The 9,054-nt window shown below is 34.0% G+C and overlaps 1 pseudogene; it reads right to left on the reverse strand.

Moving 5' to 3' along the window:
• Positions 1 to 2,997: 2,997 nt before the first annotated feature.
• On the reverse strand, positions 2,998 to 5,500 carry LOC132058245 (probable O-methyltransferase 3; annotated as a pseudogene).
• Between the last annotated feature and the right edge of the window lie 3,554 nt (positions 5,501 to 9,054).

Below are 9,054 nucleotides of genomic sequence, written 5' to 3' on the forward strand. Positions count from 1 at the left end.
GAATAATGTGCGGTATGTGAGCGTGAATAACAACATAATATAGATATGAAAGGTAACATGGAATAAAAGAGATAACCTGTACATCTGGATGCCTCATAAGGCTGATGTCATGCATGCTTATCTTTAAGAAAAACTTTTTCATACGTACATATATATAATATCACCATCATAACGTACTCGGCCTTTTCAGGACTCGGTGTATAAGTACCCGGCCCTTTCGGGACTCGGTGTGTAAGTACCCAGCCCTTTCGGGACTCGGTGTGTAACTACCCGGCCCTTTCGGGACTCGGTGTGTAAGTACCCGACCCTTTCGGGACTCGGTGTGTAAGTACCAACTGATCGGTGGTTGCTGATAGGTGTCGTGCCACCGACGATAGCGCGGCTCGATATGAGAAAATACATACATACATACATATATATATATATATATATATATATATAAAGCATGCATGAGAGCCAAATAAAAGCTATAAATACATCGAAGTGACGTAAGGTCGGTATCCTCCGATTTCCGTTATGGAATTATCATCATCGCTATATCTACCTAGAAGGAACGATTATATATATATATATATACATATATATGTATATATATATATACGTATATATGTATATATATATATACATATATATGTATATATATATATACATATATATGTATATATATATATATATATATATATATATATATATATATATATATATATATATAAAAGCATGCGTGAGAGCCAAATAAAAGCTATAAATACATCGAAGTGACGTAAGGTCGGTATCCTCCGATTTCCGTTATGGAATTATCATCATCGCTATATCTCACCTAGAAGGAACGATTATTATAAGGTGAGATCAACAACAATGAAATAAAACGAGAAAATCATGAAATAAGCTCAACAATCTCATCATAGCATTTAAAATCATAAACTTTGAAACTTCTAGAAACGGAATCATCATCATCATCATTTTCATCATGAAAACATAATCATCTTTAGCGTCCTAATAAACTTTAAGAATCATGAATCTCTAGCTCGTGGAAAAAGGCATTCGGGAAAATATATTTATAAGTTCGCAAGAAAAGAGTCATCATTGTCATCATGGGCATCATAGAAAACATCTTGTCTTTAATATCGTAAAATCCTTGAAAATCATGAACTTCTAGCTTTTCGGGAATAAGGATGTTATGGAAGACATGTATGGAATCGTAACGTAGGAATCATGCCTTTAGAAAGAAAGGGGCTAGCCTTAACATACCTTTTGATCTCCTTAACTATGCGACGTTTATCTTTCCAAGCTCGTAAATCTACATATAAACCATTCATACTATTGTTAGGCTCATTGTCACATGCTTATCTTAAGCCTTGATTAAATCCATTTAGAATGCTTGAAATTGACTTTACGTCTCCCCTGTTTATATGCCTAGCCCGAAATCATAATATCAACAACCAACAACAACAATACCAATACCAACATCAACAACATCATTATCAATACCAATATATTCCCTAAAACATCCCACACGATGTTTTCCAAATTTCTCAACTAGCCGGAAACTTGTGTCCCCGACGATTTAATAACCGTCTCCAAATAAACCGGAATTAATATTAATAAGGAGAGATTCATACCTTATTCTCACTAGATCCATAAGATCTTCAATATTTGCTTTGAATCCAAGCCAACTCCGTCACAAAACAATACTAGAACCGCAACTACACGTTACCCAAGCCTCGATTAATACTCCGCCACTTTAATCCGCTCATTAATTACCTCTCAATGTTTCTTGGAAGCTCTCATATATTTTTGGATGAAGAGGAGTGGAGAAAATGAGGTTTAGGGTCAGATTTTGCCTTTAAATAGCTTCTAGAGGTCGGTTGCACCGACCTAGAATTTTCCTCTGCGCGTTCGCGCAGGGCAATACCCTGCTCTGCCCGCCTAAATTGTAACGTCTATAACTCTCTACTCCGATGTCCTATCGACGAACAGTTTGTTGCATTGGAAACTACACTTCATGAACTTCAATTTAGGCTTTTTCTTTACATCAAAACTCCTCATATACTAAAAGATATTCTTCCTCCAAATAGGGCCAAAATTTCCCCTCAAACTTTCTCTAAAATCCAACAAACTAATTTTCTTGGTTCACTTGCCCTCCAATCCTTCTGTAACTTATTATATGAACTTAAACTCTCATAATCATAAGATTGGCGCATATAATCTCATATATTCTTGAAGGTAACTCCAGCGTCCATACTTAAAACAATCAACACTTATAAATCTCAACGTACAGAACTAGGGGGTGTAACAGATTCGTGAAATATTTGAGACTTCGTTTGGTAATTGATTGTACTACTTGGACTTGTTGACTTGTATCTTTCTTTGAGCATGATTATCTTCCCATTTCCTTATTTGCATGTGTGATCTAACTGTTGGGGGCCTATGATGCTTACTCAGTATCGTGTTTTGTACTGATGCTACCTTGCTATACTCTTTTTATGAGTGCAGAGTACGCTGTTGGGGAGACTTCCACCCCTCGTGACTAGTCCTGAGGCCTGATTCACTAGCATCCAGGGTGAGCACCTGGAAGATCTGCATCCTGGATGGCTACTCTTTCATTGCTTGTCTTATTTCTATCCTTGAGACAGTATTTATCTATGAGACTATGTAGACAGTATTTATCTATGAGACTATGTATTCATACTTACTCTGTATTCAGACTTCATCTATGTAGTAGCTCTTGTGCGACTTAGACCAAATTCATTTGGGCATGTATTATTCCGCACTTGTTATTACTTTTATGTCTGACTTATTTATATTATTGTTGGGAGTTGGTTTCATTTATTTGTTTGGGTGTTGGTTAAGGGACGGGTTCGCCTACTGAGGTAAGAAAATGGTAGGTGCCCGCACATTTCCCGAGTTGGGGCGTGACAACGGGAAACAATGAACATTCACTAGATTAATCTTTGGCCAAATCTTTTATTATTTGAACTTCTAGTGAAACGACTAGAGTTAAGGATACACCTCAATAATAGATCTCAACCCCATTATAGGTATAATATTGTAGTCACTAAAACCAGCATCAGAGAAGAGTTTTCCCCAATCTTGTTGACTTCTTTGTTTTCCGGAAACAACAACCATCATAAGCATGTCAAAGAAAAGTTGAGTTTCATATGACTTGTGGTTTTCTTTTCGTAGATTATGATCCATCAGTATCATGTCAATTATAATCACCTTTCCTCCATTCTCCTTATCTTAAAGTGCTTCTTTACATTTCTTTAGTATTTGGATATACTCTTCATCGCTCCAGTCATGTAATATCCACTACTTGTCATTCATCAAACATAAATTATTAATGTCAGTACGTCTATTGTTATAGTGAGAAAAATATGTATTACAAGTTACCTTTAGGGCCTGTTTGGAAAGCCACCTGGTAATTGGAATTGGTGTAATTACTAGGGTAGTAATTACACGACCCTAAATTATCGATAGTGTAATTACAATGACACTTGTTTGTCATAAACGTAATTACGGTGTAATTACAAACATCTTTGTTTGGTTGCACAAGGGTAATTACATAGTCGGCTTAATTTAAAAATAAAATTTAATTATAAAAAATTTAAAATTAATATTTAAAAAATATTGCCTTTGTAAATGATATTAAATTAGTTATTTAATAACACATTGTTTCTTGAAAATATATTAATTAATAATCATATATTTGTAACTAATATTGTAAAAATAATTGATATATTTTTCAAATTAATATTTAATTTTAATTAATTATTAAACTTAAAACAAGACTTTTTGGGTGAGAACGTCATGGATTGAATGTTTGACAAAAAAATAATATTAATAAATATAATGCCATAACATTATTTAAATGTTTGACATAAAAAATCCATCAAAGGTAAGTGAAAAATAAATAACATGCAATGTGAAAGCAAATAACTTAAAATTGGAAATATAACCTAAATTCAAAATTCAAAAGAAAAAGTTCAATAGAATACTCTTATGTCAAATTTCCAACATTACATAAGTAAGTTTCAACGTAACTTAAGTAAATAATTCAAAAGAAAGGAAAAATATAAATCTATAACCTCATTCACAATGAAATTCTACTTTAATAACGTCACTCGTTATATGTCAAGTTTGTTAGTGATTCATTCTTCCAAATATTAAGAGGTGTAGTTTCAAATATTAGAATAATAACACGGTATTCATTCGTTCTAATAGTAAGAGGTGTAGTTTCAAATATTAGAATAATAACACGGCTATGCTAAATGAATAAAATAAAAAAATACGAGCAATTACATGAGACCACAAGAAGTAAAGGTTGGGAATGAGAAGAAAGAAAACGAAAAATAAATAATATAAAAAGAAAAATACATTTTAAAAAATAAAAATAATTAAAAAGTAAAAATAAAAAAGAAATTAAAATAATAGAAATAAAAAAATAAATTAAAAATCAAAAAAGTTAAAATAATAGAAATTAAAAATAAAAATAAATTAAAGTAAAAAAATAAACAAACTAAAAAGTAACCATGTAATTACGGTGTAATTACATGGTCACACCCACCTATACTTGAGAATTGGAGTGTAATTACACCTTTGTCAATTACATTAACTCCCACCTAACTGTGTAATTGTCAAACAAGACAAACAAGCCCATTGTGTAATTACACCCAATTACACTCGATTCAATTACACAGGTGGCTTTCCAAACAGGCCCTTAGTAAAATTGCATCGGCAGAAGGAATAAACTTAAAACATGTCTCCTCCCACATAGCTCAGGTTCCTGCTCCCTTCAAGTCCTTCAATTACATGTGGCAGATAAAAAACAGTGCAATTTATTTGTGGAAATGCGTCGGCAATAGTGTTAGCTACGGTACCAGTGCCGCCTCCAATGTCTACCAACGATTTCAATCCTTCAAACACTCCCTTGCAATATTCAATTATTACACTTACAACCAATAGAGCATCACTAGCCATGGCTTCGTTAAATAAATGGTTATGCTTTGGTTCCTTCTCGGCATATTCAAATAAGGGCTTGCCATGAGCAGTCACAAAAGGAGTAGTCTCCATTTTTGAACCATCTGCTTAAATTTGCCATGGATCCATCATAACTGGATCTAGTTCCACTTGCAGAAAAGGGATCATGCTCATAGGCTCATCTTTGAGGAGGAGACGTGAAGTCGGAGTAAGTAAATAACCTTCTTTATTCTTCTTCTTTATCATTAACCTTGGCTTCAGTAAAGAAGCCTGCATGGATTAGAATACGCATGAGACGGTAAAGACAATCCTGGCTTTTAGCGTTATTGGTGGTGGGAAGGGCATCCACCAAGTGAGAGAGGGTCATTGGTTTGCCGTGAGTGTGGATGAAATCTGGAATTCCAAGCTGAATAGCACATTTGAGTTCCATGGAGTTGATGAATTTGAATGTATGGTTCCATATGTGTGCCTGAGCAGCCAGTACTTCTCTAGCTTCGTCTCCAATGTTGTAAGACAATGCCATTGTGAGAGGTTATCATTTAGATGCTTAAGGTTTTGATACAGTTCGAGGTCTATATATTTACAAGAACAATGAGAGTACCCATCTTAGTTAAATTAGATATATGATAATACAGGGTATATATATTCTTATATACTTATAATTGCTATAATGCTACTCCTATAACTCAAGCCAGTACTTTTTGTCCATGCATGCTTTAGATATGTACAGCTTGTCGACATGGGCTTGTCCTGCCATTTCACAGATTTCTTGCTAACAGAACTGTGCCTTCAGACATATGGGCTCTGGAAGCCCATACTTATCTTATTCTGCTGGTATAGATTTTATTCTTAAGCTGAAAGATTGAAAATCTCCCAGTAAAGTTCCATTTAACTTGTTGATCAATGAGCTGAAATCAACAAGGAATGATAGTCAATGCTCGATACTTGTATGGTGTAGCATTCAAAAGTGGAGTAATACCAATAAATAAACCAGAGGCATATTTGCTTGGGGACGAGTATGAATTATTCACACCAAAGTTTAGCTTAAATGGCAACTGAATAGACCTCAAGAAACTAAATGCCGCCATTATTAACATAAAAACCTTTAGGCTTCAACATTTGCCAAATATGCAGAATCCCTGACATTGTTAAAAGAACCTGCATAAACAATGTCAAACATTGATCAATCAAGAAGATATCAACATCACGTAACTTAATCCGTTAAATCAAAAATTCTAATTAGAGACAGAGATCATGTCAATATTGTCCACCAAACGTGAAAGCCTGACAGACAAATTCAATAAGGAAGAATAAATTATTTTGATATCAGAAACACTTTGCTGAAGGACCCAGTTCAATTTAATAAATCCACGTAAATACAGCAGAATTTTGTCCCACTCAATTCATTCGTTTAGTGCGAGTTTGAGGTTCTGTTTGAACACCCCTAATCAGGGCAAGAAAATACAGCAAAATTTTGTCCCTCATATTGTTAGATTCAAAGCGAAGTTAGAATTTTGTTTCCAAGATTCAAAGGCGGAGACAAGATTTGAACTTAATGGGTTTTAAAATTCTAGAACAAGGATTACGACATCAACTGTTAGTATAATTGAGCTCTGAATTTAATTTTTATATATATATTTAGTAAATTCTTAATACAAATACTGTTGGATTAAAAATTTCTTTGAGTTAGTAGCTTCTAACTTTGTAGTAACCTTCTAGTTCCCCCCCTATATCAGATAGCTATACGTGCCTGAGTTTAGACGGATGGAAGTAAGTAATACCTATCACTATCATATTTGAATATGGACTTATATAATCTATAGTCATACTTTTCAGTCTATGAATTCCACAAATAATGATAAATGTTGATAAAAAGTAAGTTTCTTCCGATAATATTACTTCTCCCTAGGAATATCAAGCAGAGATAAGGTTATTCCGATTTAGTCAATTTGTAGTTTTGCTAGGTTTTTGGATAATAGCTCAGTAGTGGCTGGTAGTAGGTCATAATTCTGGATTTGGAAGATTGGAAGTTGGAACCATCAACCATTTGCGATGTGCCTTTGCATATATATTACTACTATGTAAAAACTTATTTTCGTGCTGGTATTCTCCTAAACAGGCGAAGATATATATTTTTAAAATTTCCTACATAATCTTCCTCTATCAACCAAACATATGCCAGTAAATGTCTGTTGCTTGCCATGGCCAAGAACGGATATACATATTGAGCTGTCCAATCTCAAGTAGGAGCCACAATACCTATGCTATGTTCAAGTTGACACTTGTTGCACACTATCTCCATTTTATGGGGTGATTATAATTCTAACATATTTCAAAAATTTGAAAATCACTAGAAAATGTTTATCCAAATTAAAGGGAATTTTATTTCATTGAAAAGGAAATTGGATTTGTTCCCCCTTCTAAAAAGGTTAAGGGGCGAACTAAACTTCACTCTTTCTTAGACAACGATATTGGGTAATTTTCAATGTTACATGTTGGTCCATAACAATTGAGAGTTATTTTGACCTTTAAAATGGTGCGTTGTGGACTTCGCGGTTAAGAGCGGTTATCTGGCTTATTTTAATGGTGAAGGGGCATTATTTTTGTAACAAAAAATTTTGAGGCAAATAATTGGAATTTACGGTACTCCAAGGACTTCTTTCATTGTATTTTAAGAACCTATTTGAGTAATGTAATTTAATCGTGTAATTATGGTTTTTCTTTTTGGCATATTACGACAGGCGATCATAATAACTCACTTGACAAAAGAGGTTCCTTTATTAACAAATACGGAAATGAAGATTTACATTTTCTGTAAGACACGAAACAGGAACAATAGACATTCGCTAGATTACTGGCTTCTATTACTAGTGGGCTAGTGGCAAATTGCCTTACTTTACTACTATATTACTACTTAATATAAGGGTGAATCCTTACTTTTTGTCGTCCTCACAAATCTTTAGCAGGGCCTCCTAGGAGAAATTCCTAATATATCCCAAAGGCTTAGGCTATGATGGTATTTTAAAAAAACAACTTAGGCTGTGAAGATTTATATAATGAACTATGTAAATGGTACCTTGTACTTGGTCTTATCTCATCGCACCCCCTTTTTTCCTGCAAAAACGATTTATTCTGTTAAGTTTAAAAGGGTTTTCAAATTGAAAGTGACAAAAATTGTGTTTCGAAAAGGGATTTTATTTAGAGAAAAGAGTCGCCACCCCAAGACGAGTTTTTAGATGCTAAGTCACCGTAAAATCAATATCCCTTTCATAACAAGTTTGACTCTAAAATCGAGGCGACGGAGAGATTTCGGTTAAGGAATTATCGTTGCCAGGGAAGGTGCATGTGATTTTTAGCCTTGCTTGACTTTAATTAGCTCGTATTGGCTTAAGCGGAAACTCAATCACATAAAACAAACAAGCACACACACAAGAAAACTCAAAATAAAGTCTGAATTATTACAACCCAAAATAAAAGAAAATTGCAATAAAATAAACCTATACTATCCTATGCTAACTTATTCTAAGCCATCCCCGACATCCCGGGGTCTTCTCCACGAACGGCCTTCATTTTTACATTAATTTTCTTCCGGGACATCCCACCCGGGAATGAATACATTTGCTTAAAAAAAAGAAACGAGTAAAGCAGGCAAGCATATAAACGGACCTAGAATTTGCCTACCTAAAGTGATTGTCCAATTTGCCTAGGCTTGAATCGTCAGTACGTCAAAAACAAAATAATACTCAACGGGCCCAAAAATGATTTTGAATGGGCAAACCCTTTCCAAAGCCCCAAAACATCCTTTTTTGCTCAAATACATTTTTTTTTGGGGGTAAATTTGTTTGGGGTTTCTTTAAATTTTTTAATTTAAAATTTAAATTTGAAACAAACCCCAGTTAAATTTAAATTTTTCCCGGGTTAAAATTTTAAAAAAAAAAAATTCGAAGGGAAATTTAAATTTTATCAACAACATTTTTTGTTAAAATTACCAAGTTATCGGGGCCCGGCACTATTTTTTATTTGGGGAAACTTGGCGAAGTATCCGGGTCCCCTTAACCCGATTTTTGGGGATAGGGC

Source organism: Lycium ferocissimum, chromosome 5 (genome assembly GCF_029784015.1).
Source record: "Lycium ferocissimum isolate CSIRO_LF1 chromosome 5, AGI_CSIRO_Lferr_CH_V1, whole genome shotgun sequence".
Classification (NCBI taxonomy): domain Eukaryota; kingdom Viridiplantae; phylum Streptophyta; class Magnoliopsida; order Solanales; family Solanaceae; genus Lycium; species Lycium ferocissimum.